Source organism: Carettochelys insculpta, chromosome 2 (assembly GCF_033958435.1).
Source record: "Carettochelys insculpta isolate YL-2023 chromosome 2, ASM3395843v1, whole genome shotgun sequence".
NCBI classification, from domain to species: Eukaryota; Metazoa; Chordata; order Testudines; family Carettochelyidae; genus Carettochelys; species Carettochelys insculpta.
Genome location: NC_134138.1, coordinates 245,530,102 through 245,551,268, shown reverse-complemented (window position 1 = coordinate 245,551,268; position 21,167 = coordinate 245,530,102). Strand labels below are relative to the sequence as shown.

At 43.0% G+C, this 21,167-nt stretch overlaps 1 protein-coding gene across 10 annotated transcripts in view; it reads right to left on the bottom strand.

The window, feature by feature from the left end:
- The window catches only part of KIAA1217 (KIAA1217 ortholog), a 508,293-nt gene that overhangs the window by 266,492 nt on the left and 220,634 nt on the right, over window positions 1-21,167 (bottom strand). Inside the window, exon 1 of one of the 10 annotated variants that reach the window (XM_074984881.1) lies at window positions 12,542-12,558. The exons of the other annotated variants lie outside the window; for them this stretch is intronic. The gene's annotated coding sequence lies outside the window, so the exon portion shown is untranslated. Of the gene's footprint in view, window positions 1-12,541; window positions 12,559-21,167 lie in introns of those variants that run through there. 10 annotated transcript variants of the gene reach the window in all.

The following is a 21,167-nucleotide window of genomic DNA, read 5'->3' as shown; positions in this document are numbered from 1 at the left end:
TTGATTTTGGGGTCATAGTGAAACTATTTTTGACATATCCAATTGTTATATTTGATAGTATAACTTAAATTAACTCCCCACTAGGATGATCACTAATCATAGACAAAATAATTCTGAATCACCAGTTCCCAGCCTGAAAACAAACAAAGAGCATAAAACGGAGATCGGAATAGTCATCTTTAATTATATTTAAAGTTAGTGGTCCAGAACTTCTTTACACTAAAATGGAAGTATTTTATGTTAACATAAAAACAACAGTGCTGAAGTGCTCAGTCAGTGTAATATCTATTATGCAATATTTGTTGAAGCAGTTACATCTAAAAAAATTGAGTGTTAACCGTCAATACCCAAGGCTAAGCTTTTGTCATGGATATTTTTAGTAAAAGTCATGGACAGGTCACAGTCAAGATAAAATATTTCAGTAAAAATACCCCTAACAGAATGGGGAAACAAGGGCAGCACGCACTGCAGCTGTAGCTCCTGGATCCCCCCACCAATTAGGTCAGTGGGAGCAGTGGGGTCCTCCTGCTACCAGGATTGGGCTGTTGCAGGGTCCCCTCACTCCAGGGGTGCCTGGGCATTCCTGGGATCCCCCCCACTCCGCCCCATATCTGGGCAGGTGCAGAGAGTTCCTGGCTGTAGCTGGGCAGGTGCAGGGAATCCCACCTACAACCTATGATGGCTGAGTAGCTGCAGGGTCCTCCAGCCCCCCTTCATGGCTGGTCAGCTGCGGTGAGTGCAAGTTGCCCACTGTGGCTAAGCATCTGTGGGGACTCTCCCCACTGGCCCCGGCTGCAGGTTGCCCCCACCAGTGCTGGGTTCGGGCGCTCCAGCCTGGGTAGAAAATGTCATAGAAATTATGGAAATCACAGAATCCAAGAGCTCCATGACAAAATCCCAGCCTTATCAATCATTACATTGAAAGATTTGTTGACCTCACAGAGACATCTGAATTTGCATGAAATCATGTAACTTTTGAAAAATATACAGTTATTCAAAAATAAATAGCAGAACACAGCATAATTTGTTCTGAAGAAACTCAATCAACAGTCCATCTTTCTGGGTAATACAGCATTAAATCTGAGAAATCCTGTTACTTTAGCCCTTTTGTACAACCTAATAACAGCATACATTTGAACCCAACATTCAGGCAAACTAAAACATGCACAGACATACGGATTAGATTAGAATAGTCCATTCACATTTTATTTATTTCAAAGTATTTACAAACACACAGATGAAATATCGGTAGAGGCCTGCATCTGCCAGAAGTCTGCAGGAGATGAGGCCAGCCACTTTGCAGTGGTCGTCTAGGCTAGTAAACAGTCAGCAATTGTTCCAATATAACCTTGAGGAGCTGAACAGATATATACTTGGATAATGAGCACTTCAACTGGGAACTGATATAAGTCAGATGATTGGTATAAACAATTCATTCTTACCAGACAGATTTGGTAGATTAGATTAAATCTGAGCGAAAACAATTTTCAGTAACTATAATAAGCTGGATCACCTTGCAAAATCCATGCACATTGGCACTAATTTCTACCTTTATTTATAATGTCAGAGGGGACTAAGGTCGAATGGGCTTGGAGACCAACTTCTCTCACATTCTCTGAGGTCATCTTGCCTGCTCAGTGCTGAGGCACACTGACAAGCAAAGAGAGGGTATTTATATGCTCTTTTACATATTCTGTAGTATGGGATGAAGTGAAGTGGACATTACTGTCTGGATGTAAATTCATTCCTAAAAGAAAATAACTAATAACTGTGTTCCAATAGACTACGGTTACGCTAGTGAGTTTTGCTGATGAAACCCCAGTTTCGGCAACAAAACTCGTGGAGTGTGCACACACAAAATGTGTTTTGTCAACAGTTGGTCAACAAAACTCAACACATCTGCCAGCAGAGTTCTGCCTCTCAGCCATGAGGCATAATGCTGCTGTCGACAGAATCTGTCAACAGAAAAGCTGTCTGGATGCTCTGTGGGGCCTTCTTTCTAAACATACGTCATCCACAACAATGGGCAGCCCTGTCTGCTGTGTTTCTGGGTGCCTGTTTTGTCCAAAGAGCAGTGGGGCAGTCTGGCTGCTCTATCAACAGAGCAGAGTGCTCTTTCGATCTGCTTTTAGTGTGTGGCTGCTCTCTGTCATCAGAACCTTTGCTGGGAAATCTCTTCCAACAGTGACTTCTGTTGACAAAGCACGAGCGTAACCATAGCCACAGTGTATTACAGGGCTGCTGACAGGGGTAAGCAAAGGAGTCAGCTGTTCCAGATCCCAGAGATTTCATTGCTGCTGGAGCTCTGCACGGCAAAGTCCAGGTGGTGCTGAGGGCTGGATGCAGTAATGCCCCTTCCACCCAAGGCCTCACCCCTTCCAGGGGGCCCAGAGTCAATCCCCCTCTCCCCATTGCTCAGAGCCCAGCTAAGTCTATTGCCAGACCTAGTATATTAGCTCACAAAAGCTAAAGAAAAACAAAAAATCAGTGAAGTCCATTGATGTTACTTCACCAACAGTATTGCTTTTTGCTTTTTCTGGTTATGAGGCATATTACAGATTAATAGAATTTAAGGCCAGAAGGCACCACTGTGAACAGTTAGTTTCCTGTACAACATTGGCCATAAGACTTTCCCGCTTCTAATTCCAATAGATGTGCTTGCACTACTACATATATTTTAGAAAAACAATCCATCTTGATTTAAACATATCACAGTGATGCAGAATCCCACAGTATATTGCTTCATAGTTAATTACCAGTTTGTTAAAATTTTCCATACAGTATTTTTAGTCTGAATTTGTCTAGCATCAACTTCCAGTTACTAAATCATGTTATGTCTGTTAGACAGAAGTGTCCTCTGTAATCACTTTTTGTTCCCAATGTAGGAACTTACTGTCATGAAATCATCCCTTAACCAACTTTTTCATAAACTTACTCTTTGAATATTTCACTTAAGGCAAGTTTGCCAATCCTTTAATCATTTTTGTGGCTCTTTTCTGAAGAGTCTCCAATTTTTCAACACCCTTCTTGATACGTGGACATGAGTATTGACAACACTATTCTAGAGCCAGAGAGTGAGATAATATAACCTTCCCACTCCTAGTCTCTGTTCCTCCATTACTGTACCCCAGGACCACACGAGCCCTGTTGGCAACAGAATTACACTGGAAGCTCATTTTCAGCTGATTGTCCACGATGAACCCCAAGTCTTTTCCAGAGTCACAGGCCCCCATTCTATATGCACGGTCTACATTCTTTGTTCCTAGATGTTTCACTTTATTTTTGGCCATACTGAAACATAATTGCTGCTTGCAACCACCTTATCATGTAATTTAGATCTGGTTCAGAGACAGGTCTTCATTATTTACCATCTCACCAATCTTTGCACAATCTGCTAATTTAATCAATAGTGACAAAGTTTTTCCCATGGCATTCACAAATATATTAAATATAGTAGAGAGAAAAACTAGCACCTCCAGGACACAACGAGAAACACTCCCAACTCTATGATGATTTCTTATTTCCAATTAGAGATCTGTCAGTTAGCCAGATTTTAATTCATAATATGTGCCATGTTGATTTTGTATCATTCTAGTGTCTTAATCAAAATGTCATGCAGTGCCATCAAAAATATTTCCTTTATCAACCAAGCTTTAATGTCACAAAAATTAGTTTGACAAGATCTGTTTTCCATAAACCCACGTTGATTAGCATTAATTGCATTACCATCTTATAATTCTTTCAGATCAAGCTCTGTATTAGACCTTCAATTATTTTGTCTGAGATTAACATCAAATGGAGAGACTATAATTACTTAGGCCATTACCTGGCTTTTTTCCAGATACTAAAATTATATATTTAACACTCCTGTCTTTTCTTCATTATATGATTCACAGTTCTGGAATTTCAACCTAGGGTTATCATTACTAAGGTTTCTTTAGTTCCTAATATCCTCTTTACTGTACTTAGCATGGCCAACAACAGGTTTCTTCTTGTGTCTCCCACCAGTATTTTACAATTTTCTGGCTTCTAATCTGTGTTCACTGTGATCAATTTTTTTTTAAACCATTTGTTCTATATTGTATTTTGTTTTATACTGCAGCTTTCACTTCACCACTAAGCCCAGATGATTTGTATCTGGTTGTGGCCAGACTCGTTACATGTCCTGTAGTACTTAATACTGAATCTAAAATCGGAGACTCTGTGTTATTCTAAATTGCAGACAGTGCTGAGTACTCTCATATAAATACGGTAAAGGAATCCACACCTCTCTGAGGATTTGTGACCAGGGTGAACACCAAGTAACAGGAGGGATGGGGAAGTGACAGCTGGAGAAGCAGAGAACAGCTGAGGAACTGAGGCAGGTTGCAGGGAGTTGAGACACACACACGCACACGCACACGCACACCAGTGTCTCTGAGTATATGGATAAAAAGAGAGAGGTGGTGACAGGACAGCTAGAGGGAAACCAGACCTGACAGAAACTGAACTTCAGTGGAGAGACAGAGACTGAGCAGGACAGACAGACAGTCAGAGGAGATTCCTTTCAATGTAATCCTGGCTGGCCAAGACAGCCTGCATTTCATGGCATGTTTCTAAGCAACTCTTCCTGTTTGTTCCCAACCACTGGCTCCAAACATCTCCTGCCTTTGACCCAGCTGGTCCCGAAACAGGAAAAACAAAGGCCTTCAGATAAGTGGGCCTGGCTCAATGTGCACCCACACAAGTATGCACCACCGGCGTTGAAGCCATCTCTTCAGGAAGTTATGACTGGGGCTTGAGGCTCAGCGACTGACTTGGGCATCAGACAGAACACAGAAAAACATTTGGGGACCAGGGAACCTTGTACTAATAATATAAACAGAGATCTTTTATTTAGATGATTATATGTAGTTTTATTGTGAGCATGCACTCAAATCTTTATTATGTATATTCGTTGTATATTTAATGTTATCATTGGTAGGTGGAATCCAGTTCCTTTTCTTCCAGTTTAAATAAAATCCCTGTTATGTTATTTTTGACAACCAATTGTATTATTTAGTGGTAGATAAAATAACCGCTTATCACAGTGCAACACACCCTAGCTCTTACATGCCAAGTAATTTATACCACCACTGAGGCAGGCCATTATTAAATCCTGGGCAGCGATCTGGGGAAAAGGGAGTCCTTGACTGTATTTCAAATTATAACACAATGACTGTACTCTGAGAGGTCAGTTTACACAAAGCTCATGTAATAGTAGTGTAGTACTTTTGAAGCCAATAGATTATAGTCTCCAACTTTTCCCCATTTTTGCCAGTGTCATGGGACTATCTGAATAGATGCATGTACCATACATATGGAACCACATAAACAGCCAACATTTTTTGAGAAATATTAGTATTTACTGAGGGACTGGTGATAATACTGTAACTAAAAGCTAGCATGAAAAAAATTTAAAAATAAGCATTTGGTATGAGCTTCTCTGTATGGTTCTGCAATAGATATATAAATGATGACCCACAATACCTCCAGACTTCAGTTTTTTAAGAGCAGATTAAAAATTGTTCGTTATGCCAAATTCTAAGATAAGTCTTAAAATCACAGAAGTCAGTTATAGACTACAACCCCCTGCCGAAACAGGCTCTAATCCACAAACAAAGGGCTTTAAAGAGACAGTGTGCTGCAAAATTGCTGCACAGAACGTTCTCTGATTTTTGCACAATCATAGCTTGTCCCTGTTACTGGCAATGAGATCATTCAACTTATCTCTCTGCTCAGGCAGGAGAAACTGAAAGAGAGAAGCTCAAATCATTTTTTTCTGCCATGATCATGCATGACACTTGATACACTAAGGACTTGACCCTACAAACAATATTGTGGAGCTCAGCAGGTCCACAAGATTGTCATTGTGACAGAACAAGTGCATGCAGAGGTGATATGTGTATGTAGTGTGCTTGAGGGGAAGAGGGAGGTGTCTTGGGAGAAGAGGTAGTGTGAGAGCAGTTCGGGAGAATGGGTCCACAGTTTGAGCACTGGTTGCCTCCCCACTGTTAGGAAGCTTCCACCACCCCAATGCACAGTAAAGAAGAAACTGGGCATGGGCAAAGAACAGGCATTTCTAAGGAGACAAAGGCTTAATGAGGCACATAGGTAGGTGCTTCCCCTTAGGCTTAAACCACGGTGCTAGGCCGAAGAAAATCAGCAGCCTAAAGGCTCAGTTATGCAGGATTAGGTTCTCCTGTGCATACCGTGATCCTCACCAAGCCACACCTGTTGCTTTTGTGTATAATACTGCACTTGCTCCGTTTTAATATTAAGACCTAAATAAATAAAATCAGTGCCCAACATTACAGCTACTGTTAAAAAAGGGTGGGGAGATAGTTCAAGGTTTGATTATGTTGCCTGTTAAATTCAAGCCAAATCTATAGTGACAACCATGTGATGGCTGTGCAGTGTCTTAAGCGAAATGATTTTTTGGCCTTCCTCCAAAACTATGAGAACTATGGAATGGTCCTAATCCATCTCCCTGCCAAAACATGGCTGCAAGCCATAGTGCCCTCCCCCAGCAGACCCACAGCTTACTTCAGGTCCTTGCCACTGGGGCTACCTTTTAATTCCCTTGGAGGACTATTGAACAAGTTGATACTTCTCACAGAGAGGAAGATTTTCTTGATATTCAGCCTACATTTGTCATTTCTCATTTTCAGGATGTGTGCCAAACCGCTTGAGGGTTTTTTTTGGTTGGACACCTGCAACTGCTAAAGAGTAAACTAAGCCCACCAAATACTTTTGTCTGAGACCGTGAGGTGGATTATTTTCAACCCACATTTCAACTCTCATGTGTTTCAAGCAAAAGAGGCCTAAAAAACCCTGTAAAAACCATGAGTAGTCCTGTGGCACCTTAGAGCCCAACAAAGGTATTAGGTTATGAGCTTTTGTGGGTAAATCTCACTTCATCAGATGAGTTAGGCAAGGGCAAGTGATGGAGGGGGTTGTCTTGTCGGGGAAAAGGTGGTGCGGGAGCAAGGGTTCTGGGGGAAGGGACAATGTGGGAGAGTGGGACTAGTGTTTGAGCGCTGGTTGCCCCCCATGAAAGCGCATGACCTAATAAATTTGTTAGCCTCTATGGTGCCACGGGACTGTTTGTTGTATTTAAAGTTACAGACTAACACCACTACTCCATGAGAATTTTTAAAAAACCACGAACACTTGTGAGTTACTGAGCTACAGAAAAGGTCATGGTCATCATGAATCAGAATTACTTTCTGAGTTGAATAAAAGTAAACACCATGCACAGTATAACAAATGTTCGGTTTTCAATTTTACCTTATCTCCCTGAACAAGCCCAGACAACATCAACAAAGCTAAACCTTGAAGTACCGTGATAAGGGGTTTGTTTTTATGCTATAAGGGAACAAAGCTAAATTAAGATAATTAAATTACATGACTATCTGGGCAGTATAAGACCACCCTCACTTTGGGGTTGTCTTCATGTACTTTCACACCTCTGAGCTAGGATTATATTGCTGCATTGCTGCCAACACCAGGACAACACTGTACTCAAAACATGAGAGTTGCGCTCTCTCTCCCCAGACATACCAACTAAATGAGTTTATCTCTAGCTCAGTTTACAAATATAGTGGACCCTCAGAGTTATAAGCACCTCAGGAACAGAGGTTTTTCATACCTCTGAACATGGTTGTTCTTTCACAAGTGCACAACTGTATAGTGACAATACTGACTGCCTTCCCTGTTTGTTTAGTACAGGGGTGGACGACCAGTTAGGGACTAAGAGCCACAGACAGAGTGCAAAGAGCCATGTTTGTTTTTATCTATCTGTCTAGATGTTATACATCTCAATAGATAGACAGAATATAGTTCAATGCCATCTCTCTCCCCTAGTGCCAGGCACTGCCAGCTCCCTGTTCTAACCCAATCCCCCCCTCCCCTCCTCCACAACTCCCTGCTTTAACTCAATGCTGGTGACTCACCAGAGCCGCCACCTCTACATGCCTCTCACACCAAGTGCTGGGACATGTGTGCAAAGCAGCAGACAACACTTAGGATGCACAGCTCTGAGGAGGAGCTGCATTTAATGGCTCAAAGAGCTGCATGTGGCTCGAGAGCTGCAGGTTGGCCACCCCTTGTTGAGGAGTTTACAATTAATACAGTACTGTACCATATTTGCTTAATTGCTTCCAATCCCTACTCCACCACCCCTTTGATTTGGAGGAGTGGGAGTCTGTACCGCTGCCTGATTTGTACTTCTGACTCCAAATTAGGTGTGTGGTTGACTGGGCAGTTTGTAACTCTGAGGTTATTCTGCAGACAATTCAAAAGCGTTAACTTCTGCTTTTGTAAGACACCATAAAAATAGCTGTAGAAATAAAATGACCTTTTGTTCTTGGCAGATACAATAAGTACAGTTTAATCAAATACAAAGCTGTCCATGAGTGGGAGGGAACACAGCATGGGGTTGTTCTTGGGGTGAAACAGGGAAAAGGATCTTCTAGCATTTGCAAACCATTTCATGTGTTTTCAACTTGCACATTCTGTTTTTCCCTAAAGTAAGACATTTTGGTTTTGAAACATTCCATTTTGGAGGAATTGCAAGGCTGTGGTGAGCTCCAAAGGTCCAGCTTTTGGATAATGCCAGAACAAGAGGCAATTTGTGAAACACAGGGTATAAAGCTAATACTGGCTTTTCTGATGTCAGCAAGATCTGTTTGCAAATGTACTTGCAGACATGCTCCAGTGATCAAAGGCAGTGAGTCCATCTCTATAAATTACATTTGTACGATACCATGACAAACTGTTTAATGCAGTGGTTTCAAACAACACGTGGAGGCCGTGAGATGGTCAGAAGATGGCATTTTTGTTCAGACACAGCCTGAAGAATATCTCTTGAACTAATAAAAATATAAAGTGTGCTCTGATGGCTCTGTGGTCTTTTAAAAAATAAGATAGAAAAATAACAAAATAGAGATCAGTTATATTCCCACTGCTGGTCTAACATACTTCCATGTTCTACTAGCCTTCTGAGCATTTGGTCCACATTTCCATGCTTTTCTCCACAACCACAAGGGCTAGAAATTATTTCTCTTTTTAAATGAAAGCTAAAATTGTCAAATAATCATTTGCCTCCAGGAGCTGGGACTTTAAGAAAAAATATTAAACAATCTGAGACTCGTGATAATATCAGAAGAATCAGCAACACTGTGTTAGTTTCAGTTAGACTTATTATTTTAAATGGTCTTTATCCTATTTACTTCTGCATTCTTACTTGAAATGATACCCTCTTCTTTGTCAATTGCAGTGTAAGATTTTTGAAAGGAGATTAAAAAACTAGTAGAATATGTCCTCACAGGTCTGATTCCACAAGGATCCACCTCTACCCAGTCTGGAATGTCACAGGGACAGATTCGGGCCTCATATAAACAGATGCAGCCCCACTGGTTTTCATTTATAAAAGTGCCCTTTGTGTGTGCTGTAGCATACATGAATTCCATCCAAGGAAAGAATGCTACTGCCCCTCCTTCCTATTTGTAAATATACAGATTGATGGCTTCTCCCACATTCTGCACCTTTGGCAAACTTCCAGAAGAAAATAATAGCCCTTTGAACCTTCTCACTGTATACTGACGCCTTCTTAAAATTAGCTGATTATTAGGAAAGCAATCATAGTTGGAATTCATATTCATATTCGACACATTAACACATGGTATGAACAGAGACATCCATTACCTCACTCATTACAAGGACTGCTTCCCTTCCTTTGGTGCTCATAATTATCTCAGGTAGGACAATTAACATCCCTCCACCCCAATCTCCCTCCTATGTATTTGATTTGTCAGTTTTTATTGTATTTTTTTTCCTCTGTACTTATGTCAGTCTGTATTGAAAATGAGAAATGAGACTGATCTGATGAAGTGAGTCTGTCCCACGAAAGCTCATCACCAAATAAATCATTTTGTTAGCCTTTAAAGTGCTACATTTCTGCTGTTTTGTTTTGTTGGAGTACAAATTAACATGGCTACCTCTCTGTTACGAGTTGGCAACAGAGGTACTCATTCTCTGTTTAAATGCCACTTTCTCTGATTTGTAGGGGGATCCAAGTATTTCAGTCAGCCCAGACATACCAAAACAGTTCGATATTGAGAACTTTCACAATTTTTACTTTCAGAGTCAATATATCAGCATGAATGAATAAATTACCAGGAACTACCTCTGAAAATATTGGCACACAGCAGGGCTAGCTGGGTGGTCTCACAAAAGTGCAATCTACTGCTAAATGGGGAAAAATAACCTCAAGGCCCAAGCTTAGACTCCTATTACAGTTGCCAACTGTCTAATCACACAAATCCAAACACCCTTGCCCTACTCCCTGCCCCATTACTTCCCAGAGCTCCTGCTCCACCCCCTTACTTTCATTGAGCTGGGGCAGAAGATTGACGTGTGGGAGGGTGTGCAGGCTCTAGCTGGAGCTGAGGGGTTCAGAGTCTGGGAGGGGAAATCTCAGCTAAGCCTGGGGCAGTTGGTTGGGGTGCAGGGTGCAAGTTCTGAGAGGGAGTTGGGGTGCTGGAGGGTGCTCAGCAAGGGTTGAGGTGCAGGAGAGAGTATGGGGTATAGGCTCTGGTTTAAAAGTGCTTCCTCTGGGCAGCTTCCACTTGGTGGCCCAACAGGACTAAGACAGGCTTCCACGGCCCCATCCCCCTCCTGAGAGTGGCTTGCACGTCCCTGCAATCCCAGGAGGAGGGACGGAGCCTCAGTATGCTACCCGTCCCCACAAGTGCCACCCTGTAGTGCCTGGGACCACAATTCCTTGCCACAGGGAGCTGTAGAGTCAGCATGACTGCCTTTTCCCTGGGACCATGGGAATCTGCCAGCTGCTTTCAGGAGTGTGCGGAGAGGGCAGGCAGGGAGCCTGACTTAGCCTGCTACACCACCAGAGTTTCAGTACCGAAAATCTCCCCATTTGGCTTCAATTGCCTCCAGAAGACAGACCCTGATTCCAGGAAACGCCCAGCAAAGCAGGGAGGACTGGCAACCCCAAATCCTACCCCGCACCAGCTGGGGCAGGTGGTACTGTGGAAGAAGCACCTTTAGCCCCTGGGGATAGGGGAAATACACTTCATGCCAAGTAGTCATGGGCTCTCCTTCAGGTGCTAAGCTGCACCAAGAGGGCTTAGGAAGTGCCACTTTCCATTTCTCCTCCATTGGAAGGACAATTCCTATTGTGTAGTGCTTTTGTGGAAGAGCAACAGGATAAAAAGGGGAGGAGGGGGAAATTTAGAGTGATCCATAGAGCTCCAAGAGAAGCATAGATATCCGCAGAGAGGGGAGCAGCAGTGAGCAACAGAACAGGTACATGGCAAATACTTTCATATCAAACTTAAAAAAAATCCCATAAACGATTTTCGCTAAGTTCAAGCTAATTCAAAGGCAGAGCATCTGTAGTCACTTTCTCTCTCTCACACACATACACACAAACACCATGAGACAATTTAAGTTCCATCATTATGGAGCATCTGCCCCTGCAACATTTAAAATGAAAATGACTTAGAGGCAAACACCCTACTGATGATATAAACTGAAAGTACTTGAGTCACCTCTTTGTAAACTCTAAGGATATATTAAAACACAAACACAAGGTTTTATGACTTTTTCCACAGAGGTAGTGGTAGTCATGGAATCCAGGGCTTCCAGTGGCATCTGCGACTCCAACCTCAGCAGGCAGGAGCTGTGGGGTACCCCCACCACCCAGTGGGGGTCATCTGCAGCTCCTGGACACCACAGGTGACAGGGTGATTCTGTAGCTCTAAGACATAGTGGGGAACCCTGGAGCTCTTCGCCTCCCCAGATTGAGGGGGCCAGCATGGCACATAGAGCAGGCCTCTGCAGTGGCTCAGCCACTGCAGGTGGTTCGGGGACCCTGGAGCTGAGCTCCCCATTTTGTCATCAATATTTTTATGAATGGATTTGTTCCATCAACATAAAAAGCCAGAACTCGACATGTCAAGGGAGTGGAGTATTTGTTCCTGGGTGCTTGAATGCAGCATGGCATTAAAAACTGGCAGGAAGAGATCCTGGTTTAAATGGAAATGTGACACCACCTTCAGGAGAAAGGCTGGGTGTGGCTGAAGTTGCACCTTGTCCTTACAAAATACTCTATAGTAGGTTCCAACATTAGGGCCCTATGCTCTCACACCTTCTTGGTGGAGGTTACTGCTACTATGAATGCTACCTTGTAGGACAGTGGAATTACTATTTAAAACTTCTTATGGCACTAAGGAAATTTACAAAAAGAGGGCTACAAGGGAATCACCATCAAAATTCATCTTTTTGACACAGCAACAGTATTACTAGGTAAATTCCAGTTTCAATTAAGTTAAGAAAGCCAAAAGGGGAAATTTAGCAACCTCTGTATGTCCCATCAAGTCTTCTTTCACTGCTGAGAAAGCAACATGTGTCAGACCCTTGGAAATGTTTCAGGGGCAGAACTTAGGTGAGCAAGGCGTAAAGTCTGCCTGCAACTCAATAGTGTTGGTCTGATACATACCTTTTTTGAAGAATCTGATTGAACTTGAACTGAGAACGTTAGGATCCAAATCTAGTAGCTCTACCTCCTGAGGGAAGGAAAATATTGAATGGCTGTCAGTCAGCTTCACAAAGGCCTTGACGAAATGCTGGAGGCCAGACTGAGGTACAAGGGGTGGACAATTTAGGTGAGGAGCAACGTGGCTTTAGGAAGGGAGGGAGTACTATAGACCAAATATTTGCAATGAGACAGAAGTCTGACAAAATGCTAAAAGGGGGGGACATAAGTGGGGTATGGGCATAAGTAGCATTCACTGATTCTGAGAAAGCATATGCAGGACCTGAGGAGTAGAGTAGATAAGAAGCTGGATATGAGTTAACAGTGTGCCCTAGTTGCTAAGAAGGCTTATGGCATATTGGGCCACATTAGTAGGAGCATTGCCAGCAGATTGAAGGAAGTGATTATTCCCCTTTATTCGGCAGTGGTGAGGCCACATGTGGAATATTGCATCCAGCTCCATCCCTGCATTACAGAAAGGATGTGGACAAATTGGAGAGAGTCCATGGAGGGTAAGGAAAATGATTAGGGGCCTGGGGCTCATGACTTATAAGCTGAGGCTGAGGAAACTGGGCTTTTTAATTTCAAACACCATACCAAAATATACCAAATTAATATTTAAAGTTATATTTTTCCTACTTTGCCTCTCTGTAAATTTCAATTATTCTTGAAATATTTCAGTCATTAGTTCGAGAGAGTACGGTCAAATCAATGCTTAACAGTCTTTTACAGATAATGTAATATTTTCAAGACTAATACGAGTGATTCCATATTTTAAAAGATATTAATTCACTGCCGAAGTAACATCTCAATAAACCATAAGCACAACAGTTCAACTACAGTAAAGTCTCAGAGTACACAAACTCAGAGTAGGCGACCCCGCTCTTATGCATCCAACCCTGATCCCACCCCCGGCCTGGTTTAAACCACCTGCAAGTGGCTCTGGTTCAAGCCACCCCTACTGCCCCATGCGGCTCTGGCCCAACCACCCTGCCAGCTCCCAAGCTGCCCACCTGCCCGCCACCCCACCCTGCTCTGCGCAGCTCCAGTGCAACCTACCCCCCCGGTTGGCTCACAAGTTGCCCGCCCCACATGGCTCCAGTGCAACTCCCCTGCTGGCTCACATGCCACTTGGCCGTCCCATCCCACCCCGCCCCATCCCCTGCTCCACGCAGCTCTGGTGCAATTTCCCCCCTCCGGCTCACGAGCTAGTTGCCCGCCCAGCCACCTGCCCCCTGTGTGGCTCTGATGCAAACCCCCCCGCTGCTGGCTCACCACCCACGCACAGCTCTGGTTCCGGCTCAACTCCCCACCTCCCCCCAGCCCAGCTCACCCCCCTGCAGCCCTAACCCATCCCAGGCTTAACCCTGCCAGGCTCAGTCCCACCTCCCAAAGCCCCAAACCACCGTCAGGCTTAACCCTCCCCAACTACCACCCCCAGCCCAGGACTTACCTTCCTGCCGCTTCCCCAGCTGCAGAATATGTGCTCTGCTGGGAAAAAAAGCTGGACCCCAACTGGCGTGAAATCTGGGTTTACACGAGGGTGCATGGAACAGAACCCTCACGTACTCTGAGGCCTTTCCGTACTTATGATTTAAGTGTCTTTCATTCACCATCTATTTTTAAATGTGTAATATCTAGATACACATTTAAACTTTGAGACCATTTTTAAATTTTATTTTTTTTATCCTCTGTCCTGCTTCCCCCTTCTGCAGTAATGTATCTTTATAACGCCTGTGCTCATAACAATGTCATTTTAAATTGCTAATGTATTAAAAAAGCTAAATCATGGGATGTTCAGTGTTCTTGCAATTCAGCTTCTTTCTTAAGAAAGTTATCTTTAAAAAAGTGAGGCAGCCATCCGGGGTGGAAAGCTTTTGAAAACTGCAGCTGCAGCTAACAGCAGATTTTTTTTTTAATCAGGCATTATCTTCCTTTCTAATCATGTGAGCTTGGACACAGCTTTCAATAAACCACAAATTTACTCACTCAGGCGCCGCTACTTGTAACTCATGTTTTTTCTTGAAGAAGCTAAAATAAGAACTGTAAACACTTCTTTCTGACTCCACAAAGTAGTATGTGATAATCCACAAAGGGGCCATTAGCACAGTGCAAGTGGACAAGTGAAGCCTAATACAAGTAGAAAGAGTTAGTGTAAGATAATAAATACAATTAATCCTGTGTGTGTTATTTCTACTTAGGGCATTGTGTCAAATAAAAAGTGGCAAAAGCTTAATGCAGTGCTGCCCCTGGGAGTACTTTGAGCAAACAATTCCACAGGGTCAGGAAGGTAGCAGGAGAATTTAAAGTGCAAACTCTCCCATTTTTTATTCCGTATGGGACAGAACAGAAGCTCTAAAGCTCATTGTTCTTTGGCAGCATGTAGACCAAAAAACACCCTCACTGCACTCAGAATTCTCCCAGCGAGAGGGGATATGAGAGAGAGAGGATTAACCACACTGGGCAGATGTTAGCCATGGCACTTAATGCACTACTCGAAAACACTACACTGATGGTGGTCAATGTAAGAACCTGTAAAGACCAGAATAGAACCCAGTCTTGTGGACTGCACGTGGGAAGATAACTTGATCCAAATCAAATCTTACTTGAAAAATCTTACCTACTAGAAAAGGTACCTAAAGGTAACATCCCCGTCAACTCACATGTTTACTCACAGGAACTGGACTTTTTAGCAGCCTGACTGGCCGTAGGTTTCCAGGTCTTTCACTTCAGACTTATTAAATTCATAAAATGACTTCAGCATGGTAGGTAATGGATTTGATAGGACATTCTTGGGCTTTTTTTGTGTTAGTATGGGACAGAAAGCCATATCAACACCTCAGCAGCCTCAGCTGAGATCCCCAAGCACGTGGTGGAGGGACCCCGCCAGCCCCACAGCAGGAAGCCAGCTGGGGTGCACCCCACTGGCAGCTGCAGCCCCTGAGGAACATCCAGGCCAGGGGAACACAGCAGATCCAGGGCTGGAAGCGAGCTGGGGTGCAGACCCCCGCTGGCAGCTCCAGCCCTGGGGACCCAGCTGAGGAACCCCAGCAACTCCAGGGCTGGGAGTCAGCAGGGACACAGAGCTCCACCAGTACTCCAGCCCCAGGGACTCTGGGGTTGGGGAACTGGCTGCGAATGGGGTCGTCATCTTCTTTTATTTTAACAAAACAAAACATAACAGAAAAAGCACTGGTACATTCATAGCCGAACCCTTTCATCACAGAGCATTACTCCATATTCCAAAAAGTTGGCATTTAAGTAACCTTTAAAGGTGCTTATCTAATCTGCATTTCTGCTTTCCCACCAAGCCTGTCAAAGCAAGTCAGGCAGAATGGAAATTAAATTGGTGTAATAAAAGTCTCAGACATCAAGTGTCTGCTAAGACACAAACTCAACTGGCCTCGTGGAAATGCTGCCACCAAACCTCAATCAGATTGCACCTGCAAACACTAGCATGTGGGTGACATCACACTCCCATACACACACTTGCATGTGGTGCAAGTCTTTTTGTTTGTAAATTCAGGTGACAGGCAACCCAAGAAGCACTTAAAGCAAACACTGCAAATCTAAAGCAGTTTCCCATAGGAACTGTTTAGCAGAGCAATTTTAAACGTACACACACACACACACACACACACACACACACTGAGAATACTCTTGTTTATCTGAAACTCTGTAAGCCAACACACACACACTGAGAATACTCTTGTTTATCTGAAACTCTGTAAGCCAAACCCCTGCATTATCTGAATCCACTCCTTGTCTCCCATGTATCTCAAGCTGAGGGACAAGAAAGGGATTCACATAATGTGGATAATCTCAGAGAGGTGGCTGTGTTAGTCTGTATCTTCACAAAACAAAACCAAAAGGAGTCCTGTAGCATCTTAAAAACTAACAATATTGATTAGGTGATGAGCTTTCGTGGGACAGACCCGCTTCACCATATCTGGAGAATAATTGATGACAGAGAATGTGGAATTCAGAGAATACAGCAAAGACCCCTTGCCAACTATGAGTAGACCCCAGGCCTGGGGGAGGCCTCCCAGCGGCTGAATGGCCCTGCAACACAGGAAGCTCTCTGCAGCCCTGCTCTCAGGGGAGTGAGGGAGCTGCAATCATGACAGTGGAGCTGCATAGGACTCCCTTTCCCTGCATAGGGTTGCCAGATTTTCATAATACTTATATAAAATTCTCTCCTCAATTAACTTGCCTTTCCTTGTTCCTCAAGTTACTGTAGCCATGGATAAAATATACCAAGTATATTTAGGTTATAGAGATGAAATATAAGCATGAATTATAGTTGTAACAAGGGCCTATGTGCCTCAGCCCTATGAGATTCTCATTTTAGCAATGTAAGGCCTTCAGTCTGAAATAGGTTGTCAAATCTAGGTCACTGAGCATTGATCCTGTATTCAAAAATTGCAAAATTCCAGCAAAATATGTTAACCACTGATGTTTCAGCTAATATGTTACTGGGATGATCAGTAGTAATGTCTTGGGGAATTTTAACTTTTATTAAGGTTACTATTTGATGTAAATGTCAACAGGTAAAAACATAACTAATGAGGTAGTGTAGGAAACAAAAAGCAACCCGAAGTTAGTGGTCTGTAAAAGTATAGATAAGTAAAAAGGAGCAGGAACTCTTATGCATGAATCTGTCTCAGTGGAGGTAAAGATAGCTTTGGGTAAAATGTGTTTCCCAGCCTGTGTGCTGGGTTGGGGGGAGGGGGCAATTTATAGGGAGACACCAGGATGACAGCCCCAGTGATGATGTCAAAGACAATGAAAAAGAGGAGGAAGATAATGACTGACACTCTGGAGTCCCTCCCAGTAGGATATATGAGTAATGCCAGTCACGGGGCTAAACACTATCTGCTTAGTGGATTTGTGACAAACTGCAACAGTTTCTCAGTGCTTCTAAAGCCTCTCATTGTGGTCACAGCAATAATAATATTCCTAAGTTATTAGGCTATGTCTATACTAGAAGCCTCAGTCTACAGAAGTTACTGTCAGAAGAGATGCTCAGACAAAACTTCTGTCAACAGGTCACATCTACACCTAAAGTGGATCAATCTTTTGATCCACTCTGTAAACAAAAGGACACCCCACCACCCCAGAGTGTCTACACAGCTCTTCTGTCAACAGTTTGTCAACAAAACTCATTTGCATTTTGTGTGTAGACACTCTGAGTTTTGTCTACAAAACCCCAGTTTGGTTTTCAAAACTCTCTAGTGTAGACGTAGCCACAGTGATTACTGCACTTTACGCCTACAGTCACACTACAGAATTCTGTCAACAGAAGTCACTGTCAGAAGAGATTTCCCAACAGAACTTCTGTTGACAGCGTGGCTACACACAAAAGCAAATCAGGAGAGCGCTCCACTCTGTCAACAAAGCAGCTGGACAACCCTGCTGCTCCCTCGACAAAACAGGCACCCGGAAGCACACCAGACAGGACTGCTCATTGTTATGGATGCCCTGTCTGTCAAGAGAGGCCCTGTGAGGGCATTTACATAACTGTTTTGCGTTATGCCTCAAACACTGCTGGCAAAAGTGCTGAGTTTTGTCAACACTCTGTTGACAAAACCCATTTTGTGTATAAAGGTTTCGTAAATTTTGTCAACAAAACCCCTGTTTTTTGTTTGGTTTTTTTTTTTTTTTTTTATAAACCTCTCTACTGTAATCATAGCCTGGGAGATTAATCATACATCAATCCAGTGTTTCTCAACCAGGAGTACATGTACCCTTGGGGCTACACCGAAGTCTCTCAGGGGGTACATGAACTCATGTAGATACTTGCCTAGTTTTACAAACAGGCTACGTAAAAAAACACTAAGTCAATACAATCTAAAAGTTCATTCAGACAATGACTTGTTTCTGCTGCACCATGTGCTGTATGCTGAAATGGGTCTGCCCCACGAAAGCTCATCACCTACTAAATTATTTTGTTAGTCTTTGAAGTACTACATGACTGCTTTTTTGTTTTATTAGGACTACCTCTCTATTACTATTATACTGAAGTGTAAGTGCAATATTTCTATTACAATTCATTTATTTGACAATAAGAAGGTAGAAAGTCAGCAAGTTTTCAGTATTTAGTATTCAGTTTTTAGTCCTCTGTTATATTTTGCATGTTTTTGTAAGTAGTTTTTAAGTGAGGTGTAACTTGGTAGTATGCAAAACAAATCTGACTCCTGGAAAGGGCACAGTAATCTGGAAAGGTTGAACGGGACTTGTTTCAAGATTAGTTTAGGACTATGTTTTTCTACTTGTGGTAGGCGTACTCTTAGGGATACATGAGAGGAGTCTGGGGGTATGTATACTTTTTTTTAAAAAGAGGATACTGAATAAAAAACGGTTGAGAAACAATATAACAATCCATTAACTACGCTATGTTATCAAGATTTCTAGCCTACTCTCCTCTTCCATTTCCAAGACAGCTTTTGTTAGTCTGGAGGTGATGGAAGGGCAAAGAATAATTATCTTTTATTAAACAACTATGCAAAGTAAGAAACTTTTACTAATAATTTTCCAAGAAATGTTACAACTGACTTATTTGCAAGAGGCCTGTCCAGAATCTCAGCATCAGATTTTCAAGTACATAAAAAAGTAATTTAAGTACCTTGAATGATCAGACTTGCAGGAAGTTAATGAGTCTTTAATATCTGAGATCATTTAATGCATTTTCATCATAAAAGAAAAGGTAATCAGACCAATGTAGAACACTGTGTGTAGGGACCTATTATCATCATAGACATTTTTATCTTAAAAATAATAGTTTCTTCAAACCAGGACAATATGGAATCTACGGGGATAAGAATCGCTGCAATTCATTTTTGAACATGACTAAACACTGCTTTCCAAAATGTGCGGTGTATCACATCAGCATTTTGTGTGACTGAATATCCGAACAACGCCATTGCTTTACTACCTGGAGCTGAAGATGTGCTTGTGGGACGGTTTGCAGAAATATCTAAAAGCTCTGAACAGGGACAGCCTGCAAATCACGTAATTTCTTCCAGGGGCATTAACTGCATGCTGCTGTGTGCTCAGAGCAGCCAAACCTGCACTCTGCTGGCGGTTACTACACCTGAAAACAGTTCTAAATAAGGGGAGGTGGTTCAGGGAAAAAGGGGAGGTTCCATCACAGTCATATACCCATCATCTGCTATGTCCATACTAGGCAAGTAGGTTGATTGCAGATATGCCATTCCAGCTACAGCAACTGTGTAGCTAGAATCAACATATCTGCAGTTGACTTACACGGTCGTCCTCACTGAGGAAAGTTGACAGTAGAGTTTCTCCCGTCACCCTCCCTTACATGAGGAGGACTGGGATTGACTGCCATCCCCTGATAGGTCAATTCTGCACATCGCTATCTCAAATCATTGCTCAGACATGGATGGGTAGAGAGTCTCCAGGTGGCGTAAAACCTTCTTCATGTTTTAGGTTAACATACAGTAGGGTGGCAACATTCACGAAGGTTCAGTGTTGAGAACCCTCGCGAATGTTGAATTTTGTCAATATGGCAAAGCGGCAGCCACCAGTGCGCCTGATGGGGCCCCGGGGAAGCAACGACTGCCAGTGCTCCCCACTCGGGGGAAGAGGCAGCTGCTGGCACTCCTTGCCCCCGGGTTCTGGGGAAGCAGCCGCTCGCGAATAATTGAATTCGCAAACATCAAGTTTGTGAATGTGGGGACCTTGCTGTATTAAAGCAATTATTTTACATGTTTTGCTCTTTACCACATACCAGAAATACTCCCCTATATTTTTAGACTGCAATATGATACATCTGCTGACTCCAGCATAGGTCATCTTTCTACAGAACCATCTACACATTTGAGTCTGAGAAGACCTGCATTTTTCAGGTTACGTTGTCTATTTAATGTATGATGCTTTCCCATTCCGATTGCTTATCACCATTCTAATACCAATTGACTTGGCAACAGACAGCCACAGATCAACTAATTCTTTTTAAAAATATGTTTCTTTCTAAGGAGCAGCACCCAGCCATCTTTTGTGTAGCTATACAACCCAGATCATATGCCAGGGATGCCATCACCACCATAAAGCAGAGAATTTACAAGGACTACAGGAACTTCACCGCATTAGAACAGATTTCTGTTTCCAATCCAGTAGCAGATGGATTGGAAGTGTTTCAAGATTTACTCTAATGACTTTAAAAAAATGGAGCATGAAACCCACTCTTAAATTTCTGTTTGTAGCACTCCAGGAACTTGCTGCCAGGGCTTGGCTAAAAGAGGGTCAGACAGCACTCCCTTCCAAAATAAGGGCATGTCTAGACTGCACAGTAGTTCAGCAACTCCCCCCGCACCACCGAGTGTGGCTGCCAGAGTCATGAATTTAGAAGTCCTGAGTGGACACTGCTATTCATACCCCCCTTAGTTCAACATGTAGGGCATACCATCTCTGAGACCCAAGGCCACAAGGCACTCCATTCAGACTGATCCCTGTACTTTCCCTCACTGAGTAACACAGAGCCTTTTGGCCTATACAGAATAATGAATCAGAGGGGACATCGCTCACCCAGATAACCACCAGACAGCTTGTGAGCTTGTTCTCTTGC